Source organism: Notamacropus eugenii, chromosome 6 (assembly GCF_028372415.1).
Source record: "Notamacropus eugenii isolate mMacEug1 chromosome 6, mMacEug1.pri_v2, whole genome shotgun sequence".
Classification (NCBI taxonomy): Eukaryota; Metazoa; Chordata; class Mammalia; order Diprotodontia; family Macropodidae; genus Notamacropus; species Notamacropus eugenii.
Genome location: NC_092877.1, coordinates 23,642,721 through 23,654,902, shown reverse-complemented (window position 1 = coordinate 23,654,902; position 12,182 = coordinate 23,642,721).

Sequence of the window (12,182 nt, the reverse complement as noted above, 5' to 3'; positions counted from 1 at the left end):
TTTGTAGTCCCAGTTCTTAGCCCAGTGTCTGTCACATAGTAAATGCTTACACTCCTCCCAATATCAAATTCCTCATCTGTAAGATGTGGATTATATCAGAGTTGTTGTAAAGATCAAACAAGGCAACACGTATAAAATATATGTGATATATGTTGTTTATCACATATATAAAAATATTTTGCAGATCTTAAAGTTCTACATAAACACTAGCTGTTATCATGATAAGGTGAGTGTTGTCCATGCACCAGCCTGGCTAAATTCAAAGCTGGGTTGTAGGGGAATGAATTTTTCAGGCACAGATCTTGAAACTCATCTATGAAGTTATAGAGAGGTGGCAATCTCTATCTGTGGAGAGAACACTTGACATTGACATGTCTGTGGACTACAAAACAGACTAGCATTGTGTCTGTATGAAAATTCAGGGTTTGACCTCTGTTCATGTCATAGGTAGATGCTAATCCCTCTGCCACTCTACAAATCAAAACAGAGAGCAGAGTCTACTCTTTCCATAGCTAGAGATCTCCTTGCCTTTTTTCTTAAGTCTCCCCAATTCCCTGTCACTCAGTAATGTTCAAAGCAGCAAGCAGGGGTACTTGCTATATCCAGTAGAATCAAATACAATTAAGGTAGGGTGGGGAAAGGTGTTTTTGCTTTAGAAGGTAGTTCCAAAGGGCAACAGACTAGAGTATGAGTCAGATGTTTGGACAGGACTTCAGGCTGTCTATGAGTTGGCAAAAGGTCTAGTCAACTCAGTCTATCAAGTTCTGATAGTCATTCCAAGGAGACGTTACACAATCCTGATTCTGACACATATATAGCTCTTTTACAAACCTGTCTTCGTACAGCATTTAATTTCTCTGGACACTCATGTTTTGTTGATGTTATTGACTTGTTTCAGTCATGTCCAACTTTTTGTGACCCCATTTGGGGTTTTCTTGGCAAAGATAATGGTTTGTCATTTCCTACTCCAACTCATATTACAGATGAGAAACTGAGGCAAACAGTGTTAAGTGACTTACACGGGGTCACACAACTAATAAGTGTCTGAGACTGGATTTGAACTCATGACTTCCTGACTCTAGGGTCAGTGCTCCGCCCATGGACTATGCCACCTAGATGCCCCATGACCCTTGTGTACTCTTCTATAAAATGGGGACAGTAATATTTTCACTAATTATTTAACAGAGTTCTTGTAAGAAAGGCACTTTATAAGTTGAAAAGTACTATAGAAATGACAGCTACTGTAAAGATGGTTATTATAATAGCTATTATTTTTATGATTTTCTCTTTTTTAATTTTTAAATTTATTTTTAGTTTGCAACATTCACTTTTATAATATTTTAAGCTCTAAATCCACCCCTTCCTCTCTTTTCCCCTCCCCAAGATGGCTTGCCATCTGATATAGGCTATACATGTTCAATCCTCAACTAAATTATAAACTCCTTTTTTTTATTTGCTCTTGGGGGCAGCAGAACAATGATTTGTCTATTTTTCTTCTTTCAAACCTTCCCATAGAGCCTGGAACAGTGCTGTTACACTTATCAAGTGCCCAACAAATATATGTCAGGGAAGATACTTATAAAAGCACATAGCCCAGTGCCTGGCACATTGCAGGCACTCTTTCTACCTTCCTTTTTCCTCCATGTTTATATCAAGCAAGAATACAACAAGGAGACATATACTCGACAAAGATGTTTTCCTCTATCAGCTTATTTTGGTGTAGAGCTCAAGTTAAAAAGGGATGTTTTGTAGATGGTAAGGTCTTCCCCAAGCTCCTGTTTGCACATGACTTTATGCCAATTGTGTCCAGCTTCCTAAGTGACGCCTTAATCCTTCAAGAGTTTGGCCATTAAACTGTATAGGAAAAACTAAGTGAATAAAGCTTGCTATTGTCTAGATTATGATAAGCTATTGGTTGGACAACCTATAGAGCTCATCGATCAGTACATATGGACAGGCGCTGCAAAGGGAAAATGAGGGGATCTCCAAATAGAATGGAAGGACCTCAAAGGGGTTGGATTGTCACATGGGAGTTATAAAGTTCTTTTAAAAACTGCAAGCTGCTTCCTGAAACAAAGGGCCACATTTTTACCACCAGAATTCTCCTGATGATGTGGAATGACTCATGGAATAACACTGTACTCTTGGAAGGATTGAAGTTGAGGATCATGCAAAAGGTCACGCATCTCATAAATTTAGAGCTAGGAGGAACTTCAGAGGTCATCTTGTCCAGCCCCCTCATTTTAGAGATGAGGAAATTCAGGAATGAACAAGAAGTAAGTATCCAAGGAAACTTAGGTCCTCTGACTCAAAGACCAGCAATCTTTCCACAGCATCAGAGGGAGAGGTTCATAAGTGGGAGTAAATAGGAAGTAATACATTGTGAAGTAGGGTTTTGCGGGAGAATCAGTGAAATGTATGATGCAAGCATATGGCACTTAGTGAAAAGGCTGGCACATAGTAAATACATAATGAATGTTTGTGGCCTTGATTGTAAAAGATTGGTTTGTGTGTTCCATTGGTATGTTTGGAATGTTAAGACTAATCAAAGAAGAGCCCCACACATTGAATGGACACCTCATAGGGAGAACATGATTTGCACAGAATGGGCAGGCATGGAGAGCTTGTGATCTGCACTGCTGAAAGTAATGACCACATTGATAAGATCATAGACCCGTTGGTGTGCTGGAATAAGAGACTGATTCAAGTGGAGTTACTTTCCAATATGCCTAATTATGTTAAGGAAAACAGTTAAGCCTAGACAGAAAAGCAGACCACCAGGACAATCTCCCTTGGCACAAAAGATGTGCTCTTGAAGACTTGTGTGGATGAACACTTACTGTTCACCTACTATGCACTAAATCCAAGTCTGATAAGTTGAATCCTGTTTTCATTGTATTAGGAAAGAAGGCTGTTTAAAAGGTTTGTAGGATTTTTTTTAAGAAGTAAAGAATCATACCGTAAAGCTAATTGTCATTTAATTCTAGACCATTTTTCTGCATATCGGGCTTTCTTTGAGCAAGGCTAACCATCAGGTCCAAATTCAGCTGCCTTTACTCATGGAGAAATAGAAGATGGTAGGGGGGAAGGGGATGTATGTAAATTTTATATAGGAGAAAGGTTTCAGTTTGTTAACCTTGATTAGCAGTAATTATTAGAGATCTGGAAAGATCTTTATAAAAGTGCTGACAGTACAATGATTCATGTGGTGTCGAATAACTGGACATAGAATAATTAGTGTGTGTGTGTGTGTGTTTGGGGAGCGGAAGTCAGAGAACAGTCCAACCATATGTCCCACCACAAAAGTTGTGATCCAATCTTAACCCTCAAAAAAGGGATGGGGGAAATGGTGGGCTTAGGAGAGAGGGGTATCATGGCAACTAGACCCTTGTGGTAGCAGCTACAGATAGGGATGTTTGTACTCCAGCTGCATTCAGAGCAGGAGAGGGGAAATACAACTGTTGTTCCCGTTGTGGATGAAAGGGAAGTTGTATCAGGGAAAAGGGAGTCACACAATGAGACCCGTGTGTGTGTGTGTGTGTGTGTGTGTGTGTGTGTGTATGTGTAGGGAGGTTAATGGAAGTTGCATCAGTCAGTACCAAGGAAGACCTGAAGGAAAGCAGTGGATGGTAGTCATTGTAGGGGGAAGAGTGTCTTCCTGGGGTGTATATATGCCCTAATGAGTAGGAAATATATTTCTCCATCTAAAGAACCCTGCTTGTCTCAGTTTAGTTATAGCTTCTTGGAAAACTATTAGTACTAAAAATGGACTCATAGAAAATAACAGGAATACCGACCATATGGTGTTGAGACAATATCCATGGAAAAGGATAATTATGTAGCATTTTACAGCAGATGTCTTCATCCAGGTTGATGGGCTTTTTCTTGGATGGTCTTCAGCTAAGGAAATCCTGAGAAGTTGTTCCCAGACTCAGGTACCACCTTCTGCGTGAAGTATTCCAACTGCTAGTGATTTACTTTCCCTACCCCATTATTTTGTATATGTTATCAGTGGGTCTTGTATATATCCTATGTATTACAGGCATGGCCGCAACTTCGACTCTCCCCAAGATCTCTCTCCCTAGACTGAGGCTAGTTTCATCACCACCACCTGTACCTTATTTGGTAGGTTGGGATAACTCCCCAGGGAGTGGTCATGCAACTACTGCTTTATAATTCTCTGTGAATGTTCACATTCTAGATCATAGGCCCCCACCAGTGTATTTCCTATTAATCAATTAGCCTTCAATACTCAACCTTAACCAAAATGTTTACTGAAAATGTAAAACAAACATGATATTTACATGATATTCCCTCCAAAACATCAGTTGCATTCTTGTATCAAAGTACACAGTGTCCACAAGAAGAGTGGGCACATAACGAAAGACTCAGGGGAGTAAATGAGACTCGTAGGGAACACATGTGGCCAGAGCAGCTCTTAGCTCTGAAACTGTGGACTTTGGTGTCTTCCTTCTGCGTCATGAACTGTCTATAAAGGTTCCTTGATGAACAATAATAATAGTTAATTTTTATTTAGCACTTACTATGAGATATATGAAATCCACTGTGCTAAACACTTTATAATGATCATCTCATTTGAGTCTCACAGCAAGCCTGGGAGGTAGATGGAAAATATCATCCCCATTTTACAAATGAGGAAACTGAGGCAAACTGAGCTTAAGTGATTTGCCCAGAGTCACACAGCTGGTAAACATCTGAGGCCAGATTTGAACTCAAGGCTTCCTGACTCCAGACCAAGTGCCCCAACCACTGAACTACCACCAGTTGCCTACAAATGAACGTAGCTTCTGCGTTAAATATTGTTTCCACTGCTAAGCTGAGCTGATCCACACTGCCACCAGAATAGATCATGGGATCACAGAAATAGAGTTGAGAGCCATGCTTGAGGACACATTTTCCAACCCTTGCATTTGACAAATAAGAAAACTGAGACCCAGAGAAAGGAAACTTGTGCAGATAGTGTTACAGGTGGAATTTGAACCACATCCTCTGAATCTAAATCCACACTCTTTCAACGGTATCATGCCATCTCTTTGGATCTCTTAGAATTCAAGGCCTAGCATTATAGAGGCCAGCAGTGGCTTTACCATTCCCCCATCAAATTGAATATTTATAGTTTTCTCTAGGCTGTCAAATCAACCCACTTGTCCTTTCAAACATGGCCCTTGATCAATTTGCTAACACAATTTCTCCTATGTAGAAATTCCTTACTAGGAAAAAAAAACAGTTAGTTGCATGAACTTAGGCTAGGACAAACAAGTGGAGATGAGACAGAAATGTCCAGGGGGATTCTTCTATTGGCCAACTACAATATTTGATTATTGCTAGCATTACAGCAATAGAATGTGTATGATATGAATTGGTTATATTAAAATCTGTAACTTTATCTATGAATAATCCCTGATGCTCCCCTTTTCTATTGTCTATTGCCATCAACACATAGGATTGAATTATCCCCTGAGGAGCAGAGGGGAAGTACAGAGTGAAAGAAAAGGTATAATTAAAAAGAGCAAAATTGATCCAATTCTTTTCTTTTTCGAGGATTCAGGGGAGGAGGGAGAGAAAGAGTGACAGAAAAATGGTCGTTCTCCGTACAATCAATTCTTGGAAAAATAGAATAAAATCACCTCCCCCCCACAAACACATACCAGTTGTAATTAGATGGACTTAAATGAAAATGTTGGGTAGTCTGGTGTAATAGCAAATGAATTGGCTTTGGGCAAGTCTCTGAAATTCCACCTTCCTCAGTTTCTTCATTTATACAATTAGGGAGTTGAAATGGATTCTCTCTGAGGTACCTTGAGGCTCTGAATCTATGATCTTATCATCAGATCCGTAGTCTATTCGTTTGAACCTAAGAACCCTGCTTAAATGAATGAATAATTGCAGTTTAGCAAGGGCTTCTTCAAGGGTAGTCTTATTATTTTAATAAAGTGTTGTTGGTTGATTGATCTCCAAGGCACTTTCTAGCTCTAGATTTGACATTTGTAGGGCATGCTTCAAGGTTTGCAAGGCACTTTACAAACATTAGCTCATTTGATTCTCATGATAAATATGTAAAGTGCATTCTACCAGTAGGATTATCAAACCCATCTCTGTCTAGGGAGAAAGGGGGAAAGAGCATTTGCTGCTCCCCTCTGCCTTTAAGAAAAGAAAAAGAGGAAGCTTTCAAAATAGAAAATCTAGGACTGATTTAGAATTTTCCCAAATATCATTTGCTGTTTCCATCCTTTCTCAAAATTCCCATTTTCTTCAAAGGAATGAGGAGAAAGAGAGAGAGATTTCATTACATGAAACAAGACAAGAAAATTGCTGAGACAAGGGAAGGAAAGGAAAGGGCATAATGGGGGATATAGCACCTACTATGTGTAAATAAAAGAATGTTCTTCAGAGATCAATCACAGCCAATTGATAAGCATTTATGAAGTATTTACTATATGCTAGGCACTTGGGAATACAGACAGAAGTATTAACAGTCCCTGCCCTCAAGGACATTACATCCTTACAGTGGAGACACATAGCTATATGGATATATGTTAGATTTATACCAAATGGACACACAGCAATCTTGCCCAAGAATGCCCTAGTAGCTGGGAGAATAAGAAGATGAAGGTCCTTGTGCTGATGATTAAAGGAAAGGGGGTCTTCCCAGGTAGAGATAAGGAGAGGAAGCATTCTAGAGCTCTCATTTTGTAAGGTAGGACCAGCCTCAAGAACACTAAATTGCTAATCCACAGTGTGTGGAGTCTCTATTTCTCTAGTCTAAAGGTAAGACTTAGTTGAAAGCCTGGGGCAGGTCTAAACCTGCAGGTGAGATTGAAGAGGTCCAATCTATGTGAATTAGAGGGAATGGGTGCTTTGTGTGTTATTACAAAGGTTCGTTTGTGGTAGTGCCAAACATCAGATACAATATGCTGCACTATTAAATGTAACGGGAGAAAGAAAACCTACAAGGAAGCAGAGACAGACAGCTTTCAACATAATGCACAGTATTTAATATATAGGCTTTTTGGAAATGAAAAGTCATTGCTAGGTATTCTGAATCCTCTCCTATGTGTTGCTGTGCACATGACATTTTTTCTTATTTTTATTTGTTTAATATTTAAGTATATAATGTTTCCTTTTCTTATTATGTATTTAAGTATTAGTATTTGTCAAAAATTTAAAACAAAAAAAAGAATAAATGACAACTATTATTACCAGCTCAGAAATTTACACTCTGGCTTACATGTTCTACTAGGTGTAGAAATAACAGTAGCTTACATTTGGCACTTTTTTCACAACAGCTTTGTGAGATACTTTGTGAGATACATCTCTTGATGTTATAGAAAATCCTGAATTTCCCCCCTTGTTGAAAGTCTCTTCCAGAGTAATATTATAAGTAGTATATAGGATCTTGATGGGGAGGGAAAGGCCCATTAGAAAGGGGAAAGGACTTCTTGACTGATTAAGGATTCAAGTTCAAGTCTTTTCTGTGTTCTTTACTTTGTAAAGGAAAATCTATTTTACGTTTGATATATTGTGAGCCTGCATGTTTGTAAGAGGAGCTTATGGCCAGCCACCCATTTGAAAATGCTATCTATTGACACTCCCAGTCTTTATCTAGGTAGGGATAGATGAGCCAAAGAGAGAGGTATACATGCAGGGTTGTGCAGGAGACAGCTTATACTAGCTTGGGAGAGTTAATTGTGAAATTTTTGGTGTGAGCAAATGCTCTAAAGCAGAGTTTGATGTATAATTTTGTTGATTGTCTAGACTTAAAGTAGTGGGAAAAATGTTAATGATGCAGATTCATCTTTAAAGTATGTTCTGTATACATTTTTCCCCCAGAGAGTCAGCTATTAAACATTTATCAGCGTACTCCTATATACATAGCATACCCTACAATTTCTTTGGCAGAAAGGATTCTGACACATGCTTACTTAAAAAAAAATAAAGCAACTATGACTCAGGGAGCTTAAGTGACTTATCCAGAGTCACGTAGCTAGAAAGGAATAATGTCAGAATTTGAATAATCTATGTTTTCTAATGCTGTTCTCATTATACTATGATGCTTCTCCAAACAGGAGAACCTGTCTTACTACATACAAATGCTTAGGTCCAGAATTTGGTCAGTCCATTACTGATTTCTTTTCTTTTCTTTTTAACAAGTTTATTTGGAAATGATGGATTTTCCTTTTTTTCTCTACTGACAATTCCTCTGCTAATGAGATATGTAAAAAGTCATGACTAGCCACAGTAAGACTTGATAGTAGAGTGAAATTGGGGTAACTCCTGATCTTTGAATCCTTTACCATTTATTCATGTTAGAAGCCTGTGTCTTACGCAACTGGTTTAGTTGGTGGATCCCATAAGGATACTTTAGCATTCTGTCTCTTTGCTTCCAATTACACCATATGTGGTTGTGTATGTGTGTATGGTTTGTCCTTTATTCTTGAAGAGGATCATGACGTCAAGGAAGTGATGCCATGACATGCAAGTGAATTGGATTTAAGTGAGGCAAGGCTATGCAAAGTCACCAGCCTCACTCTCTCCTCTTGTGCCATCTGGGTCCAGTGGCCAGATATTGATCAGGACTGCAGATGGCCCAGCAAGTCATATGGTATCAAGCAGGAAGACATAACTATTAGGGGTGCTTTCTAGTTATGTGAATTTACACAGTATGTCTTTCAATATCAAATTAGGTAGGGGGAGTGAGGGAGCAAGGTTTTTCATCACCACCACCACCACCACCATCATCATCATCACCATCATTCGCATTTCTATAGTGTTTCCTAATGGTCTTTTTAAAAAAATGCATTTTCAAAAACAACAACTGTTTTTTGAAGCAGAAAAATGTTGTATTTGGAATTAGGCTCAGACCTGAGTTTGAGGCTCTAAGTTAATATCCTAGCTCTCTTATTTACCACCTGTGTGGGCAAATAATTTCACTTCCTCAGGCCTTAAGTTTCTTCCTCTTAAAATAGGGGAGCTGGGGCAGTGAGGCAGTGCAGTGAATACAGCATGGACCCTGGAGTCTGGAGGACCTCCATTCAAATCAAGCCTCAGACCCTTGATCCTTGCCAGGGCAAGTCACTTAACCCTGATTGCCTCATAAAAATTAGTGGGGCAGGGAATTGGACTTGAAGTTCCTTTTTAGTTCCAAATCTGAGATCCTACATTTGGGTGCCCACACATGATCTCATTAGAATTATCCCAAGAACTGGAAAAGTAATAGGAATCCCATTTTACAGATGAAAAAACTTAAGAGATAGGGTGGGCCATGCAGATAACAAAATTAGGAAAAGTGTCCAGTCTGAACTCAGGCAGTCTGACTCTACACTGTACCACACAGTTCAGGGAGAGTCCTCCTCAGAGGATGGAAGGTGGGGCAGCCATCTCCTTTCTTTCCCTCTCAAAACTTTTATGGAGGAAAAGTCAGGTTGAAATAAACATGGAGGGGGACTGTCTGACAAGGCAGGGTAGGGTCAATCTTGTCCAAATGGTTTTGCCTTAGTGACTAGGGGAACCACTCTGAACTGTGTTTGCATAAGTGTCTCAGAGAAAGGCAATATGGTACAGGAGAAAGGAGGCTGGCATGGGAAGCAGAAGACTGAGGTTCAAATCTTGTGTCTTACACTTTACTCCTAAGTGAAGCATTCCCTCTCTAGTTTCCTCATGCCCACCTCCAATATTACTTGTCTAAAAAAGCAGGAAGAACAAACTTTAAAGAGACAGAAGCAAATCCTTGCTTCCTCACTTGAACATGGCCATCAGGAAAGATGATTGGAAAGGCTTTCTTTGGCTTTTTTGCATGCATCCCAGTTTCAGTTCATTGACCCATCAAAAATCTGTCTTTTTATTCCATAGTTAAAGACTGCAGTCAGTTGGAGGGTCATTGTGCACCCCTCCCCCAAATTGAGGAGCAGGATCTTTCTGTGACACATCATTTCTCTTTCTTAAAAGAGGGCTCCCCAATTTCTTTTGCATGATCTGCCTATCATCTGCTGTACTCTGGGGATGGACCTCCATTGGCCAGGTCCTTGTTACACTTAGGCTCATTAGTCTAAAGTTGGAAGGAATCTCAGAAGTCATTCAGTCTAACCTAGCCCCCTCATCATACAGATGAGAAAACACAGACTCCAGGAACTAGTGACATGCTTGATGTCATATAGTTAGGAAGCATCAGAAGGGGCATTTGAATCCCCTGAGGCAGAATCTCATCCTCTTTAAATATGGTTTCCTTTCTGCAAGTGTCTTCACATCACATGCCTCCCAATGGATTGTTTTGGGAGCTGATGATTTGGACTTACGATTTCATCTTTGTTGGGGAAATTCCCTCTCTAATTCAGATCAGCACCTCTGTAAGTAAAGCATAGAGAATTACCTGAGGCACTTCAAGGTTAAGTGATTTGCCCAGTGTCACTTAGCTAGTTTGTTTCATAGGCAGTGTTTAAGCCCAGGTTTCTTTCACTCCCCAAGTGGCCCCCTCTCCCGTACACCAAGATACCACTCATGACTGTCTTCTTCTTTGCAGCTCTGATTTAATATCATCTTTGCTGTAAAGACAGAAGGAATATCTTAAGAATTAGGATATCTCATTGTCTCCCACTCCCACCTCCAGGAAATAAAAGCTTGGGGGGCATGTTTTTAAATATGTCACAGGTGAACTAGACAGCTAAGCTCTTTCTTCCATCCTCCTTCTATGACGCTGCCTTCCTCTGGCAATTGTTTCTGGCAACTTTTGTTGGTGACAGAAGCTGCCTTTCATTTACATTTCAATCAAGGTCTCCACTAGTGTTATAAAAAATGAACAATACCTGTAACTCCATATCTCTCCCCACCCCCCCACCTCCTCCTTATTCATTAGGAAAACCTTTTAATATTTTAATGAAATAAAGATCTCTTTTAGCAATAGCTACTGGGTCTGTGAAGTTTATGATGCGTTTTTACATTCATTTCCTCGATTAAATTTCAATATTTCCCCCTCGCATCCTCAAGCCGCTTAATACACTGCTGGGAACACTTACCCTTGATGATGAAAACAATATTTTTAAGGTAAGTGGGGCATTTAGTTTAAGTAGATCCAGGAGACCCATTAAAGAACAAGTACAATGCCCTGGTACCTGAATTCTCACCGCTTAACAACTCATATTATATGGCCACAGTTTAAAAAACTATTATTGGATTGTTTCTGGAAATAAGGAGATCTGTAAGCAAGAACCTTCTCAGGGAACATGTCCTCTAGCCACCTAGATGAAGACATGTCTAAGAACTACTACCCCCTGCTAAAGTCATCCATTGATGCCTTGTAAGGGTGTGCAAGTGACCCATGATTGTTTAGGGTTACATGGCAGGTCTGCTCAAAGAAAGGCTATGAATATGATCTTGGTCTTTTTCCTCCAAGGAGTACTATAACTAAGTCTAGAGAGGGTCCTCACTAGAAATCTGACTACCAAGGGGTGAGTGTTGAAGGTTATGGTATATGTAGGGGGAGGAGGGTTGTTGTGAGGATCAAGAGAGATCACAAAAGTCAAGCCCCTTAGAAACACTAGGTGTGTTACATGAAAGCCAACTATTATTATTGTTAGTTATAAAAATATTTATCATTATGCTCCAATCTACCAGAATCTGGTACATTGTGGTATCCATGAATTATCGAGGTTCTTAATCTTGGGTTCATGGGCCCCCCACCCAAGGGATCCGTAGGTAGATTTCAGAGTGTCCTTGAACTTGGATGAGAAAGACTTACATCTTTCCTTCAGTGTGATTGTTTTCCTTTGTAATTTCATTTCATACATTTAAACACACAAGTCTGAAAGGGGGGCTGTAGGCTTCATAGAGCTATCACCCAAACAGTTCAAGATACACAAAAGAGGTTAAGAACTCTTGAGTAATAGAAAGAGAACTCAAAGGAGACGCTCAGTGAGAAACTAATGGAAGAACCTGGAGAGCAGTCACCAAGGAAGATGGGTAGGCATGGATGGGTTGAAGCTTGCATATTTGGAAGGACTACCCCACCTATGAGATCACAGATCTAGAGGAGTGAATTTAAATAATCAAGCTGAAAGTGGTGAAAACTTCCCCTGCTAAGTAACCCCACCTCTATCTAATTAGAAATTTGTCTTAGTCTCCATTCATGGCCCAATGCCATGATGCCTTAGGAGTCCCACAGGGTTTCT